Source organism: Primulina eburnea, unplaced genomic scaffold (genome assembly GCF_022965805.1).
Source record: "Primulina eburnea isolate SZY01 unplaced genomic scaffold, ASM2296580v1 ctg448_ERROPOS400000+, whole genome shotgun sequence".
In the NCBI taxonomy this organism is placed as follows: domain Eukaryota; kingdom Viridiplantae; phylum Streptophyta; class Magnoliopsida; order Lamiales; family Gesneriaceae; genus Primulina; species Primulina eburnea.
The window spans coordinates 423,294-434,671 of NW_027331260.1; the positions used below are offsets into that span (position 1 = coordinate 423,294).

General features: G+C 35.2%; 1 pseudogene; it reads right to left on the reverse strand.

Annotated features, from left to right (window-relative positions):
* Positions 1–2,217: 2,217 nt before the first annotated feature.
* On the reverse strand, positions 2,218–10,354 carry LOC140821182 (uncharacterized; annotated as a pseudogene).
* Between the last annotated feature and the right edge of the window lie 1,024 nt (positions 10,355–11,378).

An 11,378-nucleotide genomic window follows, 5' to 3' on the forward strand; every position in this document is an offset into this window, starting at 1 on the left:
TCCTTGTCCAAGCTATATATAGAGCATTGTTCTGATAGTGTGTACATAAAACCCCAGAACAGTCGTTGTTCCTCTCCCCAAATCTAAAAAACTTGATATCATGTAAGATTCCCTTCCTCATGTATAAAATTAAAAACCCACGAAATTATCCAAACCATGAATTACAGAAAATTATGCTTCTTGTTTTTTAAGGATTTCACAAACTTGTAACTGAATGAAGATCGAAACCATTTAATTTATGATTTCACGAGTTTGTTATTTTTAATGCCATGACTGGAAATAGCTAAATATTTCGAGAAAGACGTATGTATTTTTGACGTAAAATTGAAAAAGTAAAGGAAGTAAAAATCATAGGCTTACTATTAAATTTTCTGTAATTGAAATCGAGCCATCTATTTATTATAGCATGGTTTATAAATATTTTTTGTTTATAAAGTTAACTACTCCGAAATTCTTAACTCTTTGGTTGAACTTTGTTTACACAAAACATAATTACTCGTAAAACATTAAGAAAAATGTAGGAAAACACAAAACAAAACTCAAATAAACATTATTAACAAGAATACATCTGTATTTGAGATTTTAATACTATTACCCCAATCCCTCCATCGGCTTCGTGAGAAGAAATCCCATGGTGGGTATGTGTGAAACATCATTTAATTGAAGTTCAAAATCTTGAAGACATCGTGTAGAAAAAAAAAATCGAAGGAAGAATAAAGTGAAGGTGAGTTTCTTTCCTCAAACTTTCTCATTTTTTCGTGAAATTCCAGTTTTTAGGGCGAGTGGGTTTGTGTTTAATTGTTTCAATTTAATGATTCTCTTATGTTTTTTTATTGTTATTGTGTGTTTTTATTTTTTTTAAATTCATTACTTTTTTAAATTCCATCGATTGAATTCTGAAAATTTAGGGTTTTGTATTATGATTGATTTTTAGGATAACATAAAATCAATACAAGTATCTTTTGGTCTTAATGATACGGCTGTCTTATTTGAATACAAAGCAGTGTAAAGATGAAAGCAGAAAATATTTTTAGATTTCTCGGTTAATGCAATTTTATCCTCAATTTTATGTTTTAGTTCTTGAATGAGAAAGTTGTTAATTTTGTTCAAAAAAATTTCTGAAAATTCTTTAAAGTCTTGCAATGTGCATATCAATTACTTTTGTATGTTTTTTGTATTAGGTGCAAAATGAAATATGAAAGTGGGTCTTGTAACTAGTCATTTTTGGGTAGCTGTAAATGTAAGAAACAGTTTTTTGTGATTTCAATTTTAAGCGGTTGTAGTTTGATGGACATTTTTTAGATGTTTGGAAAAAAATGTGCTGAGATTACTCCTGAAGCTATGATTCTGTAATACGTAGCCCCCCAACACAAGATGCACGTGACTTTGAACGACGACGACGATGTCCTAAATATGATTCATCTTCATATGTATATGAAGCTCAGCATGATTGAATTGAGGGCATAGAGTAAAAACGAACATGTCCGCAACCAAAATATTCGGAGGTAAAATATATTAGATTTATGTCCCTCTTTAGTTTTGATAATTTTTTTATACTAGTTTTTCACCCGTGCGATGCACGGTCAACTATTTTTTCTAACTAATTATCAAAATTAGTAAGTATGATAATCTGTTTCACTTTCTCCATAACGTGACTGTTTTTCAAACTGAAATGTCTGTTGTTTTCATATACATATAGATCTGAATAATGAATCACTGAATAAAAGAGTTACTTTTGTATTTTGGCTAAAAAAATAATATCACACTTGTATTAGACAATGAATGATATAATGTGTTTATCAATTAAATCATATACACATATAAATTTATGTACAATGTACAAAACAATAACTGTAATAAAAATAATGGGGTTTTAATTTCAATAAGGGGTCATATTCTAATTTGAAATTTGAAAAGTCATCGAATTGACACGATACAATAACATATTCATTATTAATTGGTACAATAACATATAAATTATATAGTAATTATTAAACATTTAATATGTTGAACGGATACTTACATTATACATAATTTTCTCATTCAACAAATTCATTTTGGGGGAATTTACTAAATTGACACGAGATGTTAGTTTATATAATTAAATATTAAATTATTAAGAATGCACATTTGAAAAAATAATTAAAATTAAAATTAAAATTAAAATACTAATAAACTAAATGGATTATAGATCATACAATTAAAAAATAAAAAAAATTACAAATTTTGAAAAACTTCCTTAAAGACAACATTTTTCGTTGATTTTTTCGGGTTGCTATCACCATCACATATCAAAATTTTTAGACCTTTAGGATTCGTAACTCTGGATACAGCAACGTACAACTGACCATGACAAAAAACAAGGTTCTTCAAAAAAAAAGTCCTACATTAGACAATGATTGTCCCTGACTTTTGTTTATTGTCATTGCGTATGATACAATCAAAGGATACTGTCTTCGTTGAAATTTAAAAGGAAGTCTTGGATCAGAAGACGTCAATGAAATTCTTGGAATAAGTACTTTATGACCTCCATTACTTCCAGTTATAATCTGTCCTTCCAAAACATGGTTTCCGAGCCTTGTCACGATCAATCTAGTGTCATTGCATAATCCAAGAGAATGATCTATATTCCGCAACAACATAACCGGAGTTCCAACCTTCAAATTTAACTCGTGATTTGGTACTACAGAACATCTTATTCCATTTAAGAATTCAGGGGTATGCACATCATTCAGCAAATCAACATTTCTATCTGACTGAAACGTCGTATCAGAACTTAAATACAACTTTCCCTCTGAATGGTTTAGAGATATCATGTATTCATTTATGGATTGAAGGACATCAAGTGTTGGTGCCAAAATAACTCTTTGCTGAAAATATGCATTATTATTGATATTGTTGTCTAATGACGGATACACACTCTCAACTATTGCTGCAATAGAATCATTGCCATGTTTGATCAAAAGTTCATCAGGAATATCTATTGTGCCATAACCGTCATTATATTCTCCAATTTCTCCAATTTTTCCATCTCCTAAATCAGCAATCCAATCTGAAATTTTTTTGATTTTAGCACATTCTTCATCAGAGCCTAGATTCTGTAATCGCATATTTTTTGTCAATCTCAAAACTATACAATGTCTCCAAAGATATGAAGAATTGATAGTGGCGTGAACAATATCTTGTCTACTGTCTTTTGGAATAACATACAATATTTGTCGAAAATCGCCATAAAAAACAACCATTTTGCCTCCAAAAGGCAAATGAAGGCTTGAAGGATTGACAAATCTCATTATATCTTTCATGCTTTTATCCAAAGCTTCAAAACAAAACTTATGCGTCATTGGAGCCTCATCCCAAATGATAAGTTTAAATTTTACAATAAGCTCTGCAAGATGACTCCCTTGTTTGATATTGCATGTTGATTCTTTATTGGGATTAAATGGAATTGCAAAGCGGGAATGGACAGTTCTTCCACCAGGCAGTAGAAAAGATGCTATACCACTGGATGCCACATTCAAGACAATTTCCCCCTTCAATCTCAAGTATGCAGACAGAGTCTTTCAGACAAATGTTTTTCCATTAACAAAAGTTATATCATCATAGCACGTGGCGCCACGGTTTACATTGAGAAGACATCTTAAATAGTACATTTCCCCACAACCAGGAGGAACATAAAAAATGCATCCGATGGAAAATCTCTGTTTTGTAGGAACAAATTCTCGTGTTTCTTGCTTCCAAACAAACTTCATTGGTAATTCAGCATATGTTAATTCTCTTGCCTCTGGATATTTCTTATTAGCTTCCATCCAAGCAAGAAACATGCTCTAGTTAATAGTAGGTCTATCGAGAACAGTACTGATTTCATCTGAATCTGAAAAAAAAATATTTTGTCTGTTCGGAAGATGAAAGCTCAGACGCTCGATAGGTGGATGTCTGTATTGAATATCAAATCAAAAAATTATCCAGGCAGCCTCACACGGTGAAATATATCTGCAGTCGTAGTACATATTAACTTCATCAACATTTTTCCCTAAACTCTCATCATCCGAGCTCTTATAGAATGAGGCAGTCACACGATCACGTCCTTTATTTATATACTTGAACAAATATTTGATAGCTCGAGATTGATTGCACCATTCAACATTCATATGGGCTCCGTACCGAATAAACAAATAACGATTATGGGGAACAACAAATCTGTTATCAAGATTAACACCATTCTTGATAATTGTTCGCCCATTATCTTTGTGTTTATAACTTGGGTATCCATCCTCGTCAATTGATGTCACTTCAACGAACTTTTTAGGAAAATGCTTTGTACAACGACCGTTAGACATGCATGGAGAGTTCTTTCTTGTTTTGCCGCATGGACCGTGCATCATTAGATCCCGTACTGCACCATAATAAATAGGATCATTTTTTTCATCAGGAATTTCAGCAGAAATGATATGATCTATTGCCTCTGCTGCTGGATATTTGTCTTCTTTACAGAGGAAAAGCAAAATGTGGGCCTGCGGTAATCCTCGCTTTTGGAATTATACGGTGTATTAACAATATGAGAATAAGAATTAATTATATTTACTAAAAAATATTAATTTTGTAAAATCCAAAATAGTAGTACCATATATATAATTACAAAAATTATAAATTTTTTACCTGCTTTAACATTTCCAAATATTTTATTCTTTCGGAGATCTTTAATCAAGGCATACAACTTCATTTTAAAGATTATGAAAACAATATCTGGACGGTCTTCAGCCATCAATCCATAGTGCTCGATAAATCTCACAATTTCTGGCCATTTTGGATTACAGGTAAATGTGATAAACAAATCTGGGTAACCGGCCCATTTACATATAGCCATCACATCTTGATATGATAGGATCGATTAGGGGGGGGGGGGGTAATCGTTGAGCTACAATAGCTCGGTTCTTGAAATATTGAACACCGATGAATTAAATCGAGTTTGGTGTTCAAACCAAGCGGAAAATACTCGAAATAATCTTTCGTAGAAACCGAATAAATATTTTGTAAACCATTTAAAATATATGCACGTTGAATGAGTTAAAATATTCAGTTGAAGCATTTTATCAAACACTTGGTGTACAATATTTTGGTATTTGAAGAACACATAAAATGCTTCAACAATGCATCTTTAAAACTATGGAAATCATAAGTAAATGCAATAAATAAATAGACACGAATTTGTTTATGGATGTTCGGAGATTTCAAACACTCCTACGTCACCCCTTCTTCCCCTTGGGAAGGATCCACTAGAAGACTTTGATTTATACAACTCATTGTACAAACCCATTCAGCTAGGACTTACCCACTGCCTAAAACTGAACTCCTAGCACTCAAGATTGTAGGCAACACCTCACAATCAGCATATTGTTTAATGTCTCATATGCAAAGACTACAAACACAATGTTTTACGTCTTTGTGTAAAGACTCACTCAACTAAACTTTTCAGCTCAAACTCTCTGTATATGTGTGAGTGATTGTGTGTGAGTAATTTATCATTACAGTGTACATCTCAGTATCCTCACACAAGGGCTTGTGCTCTCAACTAGCTGATTTCTTCATGCTAAGTGCCCATGCTTTTAATCTCCTTCAAAAGCTCTTGTTTGATCTTCAAGATGTTGTATTTATAAGCCCCAACAATGATATATACGTTAGACACAAGAATATGACCGTTGGAAAGTTTCTGTACTGTTTCGGGAAGTGCAACGGTCAAATTCAGCTTACTGGGCATTTTTCCGACTGGTCAACTCTGGTCAACTGGTCAACTCTGGTCAACTCAACTGGTCTTTCAGTTAGTCTGGTTCAGTTGGTCAGTTCAGCTGGTCAGTTCAGTTTCAGCAGGTCAGTTCAGTTTCAGCAGGTGTGCTGAAATCAGCCCAGCTGATTTCAGTTTGTGCAGAACCAGTAGCTTCATCGCCATTTAGCAACATCTTAAGCTTCGATTCAGACTTTGACTTCTATTAATGATTTGTAGATCTTTGTCTTGCCTTTCCAACGCATACTGAATCGCTTCGTTTCGATAACTGAGCTGAGAGATATGACCAAAATACTGCAGCTGCTCAAACCCAACTGATTGCTGTTTTCGTGTGATCAGTTCGGTAGTTCAGCGATCAGTTAGGCCATGATAACATCCGATTTTGCCCAACTGACGTGAAATACAACTTGTTCGAAATTGAGTTTTCTAATCAGTCCAATTGGCGGATTGTCGTTTGGATCATCCAGCTGAGAGATATCTTCAAAATACAGAAGCTCGCCAGAAATTCAGTTTGTGCAGAATTCAGTTTCGGTTTGCTTCTTGTGTTTGCAACTTCACACTTGAGTAAATATGTTAGAAACACAATAACAAGTTTTGTTAACATCAAAATCAAGATTGCGAACTTGAAAAGTTCCAACATGATAGTTCTGAATCATATATCTTGCCCCTCCAGTAAAAGAAGAAGGCAAGATAATACGTCTTCCTTGTGTAGATGCGTTTGTTTCACCATGCAAAAGCACATCATGAAGACATTTGTACATTTCACATCTCAATTGTTTTTGATGCAGCCGGATATATGTCAACCTTGCAGATTCAACCATTGTGTATGCATCGACAATGAACTGTTGAAATAGTCTTCTCAAAAACAAAATACTCAAAGATTCAAAATCTCTTTCATGCAGTCGATAAGCAAAAAATTCTCTTTGACTCACTTTTTTTCTTCCTCCAACACTTGGCTTAGATTCTGAAAATGGAATATCTTCTCTATAACCATCCTCACCATATGGAAAAAGTATAGGATATTGGAGAGCAAGATACGCGGGATTCAACTCATTGATACGTTTTAGTTGCCCTATTTGAGTTTCTACTAAAATATCTCGGTTGCTTAAAGGCTCATCGAAATCTCCCACAATTAATGCAGCAACCTCAGAAGCAGATGGAAGATTATATCTCCTTCCGTCACCACTTATTCTACCAATAAAATTTAATTTCACATCGGATCGTCCTTCCACCATCATTTTTTCTTTGGTTATCCTAAAACACTTGACCAAAACATTGCCTTCAAATCAGAAACTATCTCTAAATGCAGATTATTTGTGTCGTTATTTTGTCTGAAAAAATATTTCAATTAAATAAAAATTAATTTCTAGAACATAAAAATAGAAAATATGGTATATTCAATATAATAAATAGATTTAAAGATATACCTAATAGCAGAAATCCGATTAGGAATTTCGTTTTCTGTGTCGTAAATATATAGTTGAGCAAACTTTGGTGATCCACCTTCACATGGAAGTAGGCTTCCGATTAAATGATAATTTTGACCATGAAGTTTAAAAATTGGAGGGGATCCGCCTCGATTAAACTTGAATTTATCTTCCCTCCCATCGACATGAAGCAAAACATATTATTTTATGATCAGATGCTCTCTAGAAAATGTTTGCTCTTATTACTCACTCCGTTCAATAAATCATGCAATACTTGAGGAGGTTTTTTTAAAGAAGGAAGTTGTATTTGTGGGGACCCGGACGCTAATTCATCTCTTAATCGTTCTTGGGAATAATTGGATCAATTCAATACAGTGGGTCTAAAATATTATTATTATTTTTAAATACAAGTGCGGAAACATAATGGAATCAATCTGATATAAACATCCACATAAAAGTACAAGTCTTGTACAATTACATTAAAATCAAACTAGGGTTCAGCTACTATATATCAAGTGCTGAATCCTAATATACTTCTGGGCCCGGATCTCCACGACGCTAACTGTAATCTCTCATCATCTTCTTGACCCTGATCCTGTCCCATCTGTTGTCATGCACACATACAAATACAACAACAGCCGGATAACTCCAGTGAGAAATACATTATCAGTATAAACAATGTGTACATGCAATCATATAACAAATACAAAAGCATGAAACAAATATCAATAAAATGTATCAAAATCTGAAAGACATGAATCAATATAAAACTGTAAATCAACTAGTGACTCATCATCTCAGGCTCGACTCATTTCTAATCTAGGGATCCCGGTTCCTGGACATTGGCACAATATACTGAATCTCCGCAATATAAGCCGATCTGCTCCTACGCAACATCGATATAAACCAAACATCCAGTGACTTGGCATCTCCGCCAAAGACTAGGCATGTCCGCCGATTACTCAATACATGCTTTGCTATAACTCAATAGATTAAGCATATAAATTTCATGAATTGCAAACATCAATGCAATAAAATAAAATATGTGGTTTTTGGGAAACTTAAGTCCAATCTAACTCGAGTCGATCTCTCGGTTAACATTGATTTATACCTTTCTTTTCTCGATCTAACGAAGTCGAAGTCTCGAATTCGAAGTCTGTCAATACTCAATCTTTCAATGACAATATCGAGGAGTCCAATATCAATGTACCACTCAAATCAATATTGGATATAATCAGAACTCAATCTAATTCTGTTTCAACGGCATAACTGCACAATCTCAATATACCCATCAATACAAATATCAACAGATATCAATCTCAACTCATATTCGATCGACAAAAATAATCTGATATCAAATCTGTATAATCTCAACCAAATCAAATCTGATAAATCATAACAATTTCATACGGTATCCGTTCTTCAATCTGGTTTCGATTATACGATGTCTAATATATCAAGAACACCATATATTAATCATATTTGATTCCTTCAATATCATATTTTCAAATCATAACAAAACTTAGTAAAACTTACGTCAGTGTGAAGCCGCTAACACGAGGATCACAGAAATATATTCAGATCAAAATTCTGACGAGCGGATCTTGCAATAAAATTCAATTCCTCTTATCTGAAGCAATTTTCTCCAGAGCTTCTCATCCCTTTTCTTCCTAAATTTGCTGAAGGAATTGCAACATTTATATACATACACGTTGCATGAAAGAACATGTGGCTAACTCTATGCAATTCACGTCTCGCACATATGCGTGACCCTCCTTGGCGCATAAGCGTGAGACATTCTGTCTTGGCGTATGTTTTCTCGGCTGCTCGTGCATATGCGCGCACCATCGCCGCGCATATGCGCGAGACCTACTGTCACGGTTGCACATGTTCACGCATATGCGTGCACCTCCTTCGCGCATATGCGCGAGGTTCTATGCCTATCTCGCGCATATGCGCGCCTCCTGCTCGCACATATGCGCGAGGGGTTCTGTTCTCGCACATCAAATATCACATGCCAACTCAAATCAAGTCTCGGAGGGGTCCTTCATAATCATATCAATTCAAAATCAATAATCGCATAACATGATATAAAATCTCGGGCATTACATTTCTCCCCCACAGGATACGATTTCGTCCCCGAAATCAAAGACAATCAAATCATATCAAATAAGAAAGTATTACAGAAACTGAATAGAGAACTCACATCAATAAAACAACTCTGGAAATCTCTGTCTCATATCTGATTCAGTTTCCCAGGTCGCTTCTTCAATGCCATGATGACTCCACTGAACTTTCACAAGCGGAATAGTCTTCGTTCTGAGTTGCTTTTCTTTACGATCGAGAATCTGGATCGGCTTCTCGAAGTAACTCAGTGTCTCATCCAGTTCGCCTCGTCTGGCTGAATAATATGAGATGCATCGGGAATATACTTCCACAATAAAGATTCATGAAAGACATCATGTATTCCAGATAGAGAAGACGGTAATGCGAGTCGATAGGCACGATCTCCTATCTTCTCGAGAATCTCGTACGACCCAATATAACGTGGAGACAACTTCCCTTTCTAGCCAAATCTGACAACTCCTCTGAAAGGTGAAATCTTCAAGAATTCTCTGTCTCCTGCCTCAAATACCAACAGTCTACGTAGAACATTGGCATATTTGGCCTGTATGTCCTGAGATGTCTTCATTCTCTTCTGAATCAGCTTCACTTTCTCAGTCACCTCTCGAATCATATCAGGCCTAATCTCAGGTACCTCCGATATATCATCCCAATACAGAGAGGATCTATATTTCTTGCCGTACAAAGCTTCAAACGGTGCCATCTCAATACTCGTCTGATAGCTGTTGTTGTAAGAAAACTCACAAAGCGGCAAAGATTCTTGCCAACTAGTGCCAAAATCTAGCACTACAGCTCTAAGCATATCCTCCAGTGTTTGGATAGTCCTCTCTGACTGTCCGTTGATCTGTGGATGATATGTGGTACTCAGATGTAACTTAGTACCTTGAGCCTGCTGTAAACTGTGCCAAAAATGCGAAGTAAACTGAGGATCACAGTTTGATACAATCGAATTCGGCACTCCTTGCACTCTGACCACTTCTCTGACATAGATCTCTGCAATCTGGTCATATCTGTAAGTCATATTCTATGGGATAAAGCATGTGGATTTGGTCAATCTGTCAATAACGACCCAAATCGCATCACAACCTCGGGAGGAACACGGTAACTTCTTCACGAAGTCCATGGAAATGTGATCCCATTTTCATTCAGGAATAGACAAACTCTGTAATAGACATCCTGGTTTCTTTCTTTTCGCTTTTATCTGTTGGCAATTCAGACACTTGGATACAAATTTAGCAATATCAACTTTCATCTGTTTCCACCAAAACTGTCTTTCAAATCATTGTACATTTTTCTGCCACCAGGATGAATACTTAATTGTCTGCTATGTGCTTCTGACAATATCTGTCGTTTCAAATCTGAAACATCTGACACAACAAGACGATTATTTACATACAGTACACTATCAAGTACCTGATATTCTGATCGATGCCCTGCTCTGACCATCGAAATCGAGTCATGAACATTCTGATCAACTTTCTGAGCTGCTTTAATTTTCAAAATCAGCTCTGATTCAACTTGAACGGCATAAAGTCGCAACGGTTTACAATCTGTCTCAAATACCAATCTAGAAAGAAAGCAATCTTCAATCAAATTTGAAACACCAATCGTCGATAAGGATAAAGAACATACCTTTCGTCTCAGTGCATCAGCTGCTGCATTCGATTTTCCCGGATAGTACATGATTTCACAATCAAAATCTTTAAGCAAATAAAGACATCTTCGTTGTCTCATATTCAGCTCTGACTGTGAAAACAAATACTTCAAGCTTTTATGATCAGAATATATCTCAAACTTCTCACCGTATAGGTAATGTCGCCATATCTTCAGTGCAAAAACAATGGCCGCCAATTTAAGATCATGAATTGGGTAGCGAGTCTTCTGCGGCTTCAACTGTCTCGAGGCATAGGCAATCACATGTCCCCGCTGCATCAAAACACAAACCAATCCTCTGTGAGAAGCATCGCAATAAACAACAAAATCACCAGTACCTAACGAGATAGTCAATATCGGAGCACTGGTTAATCTCTTCTTCAACTCTAAGA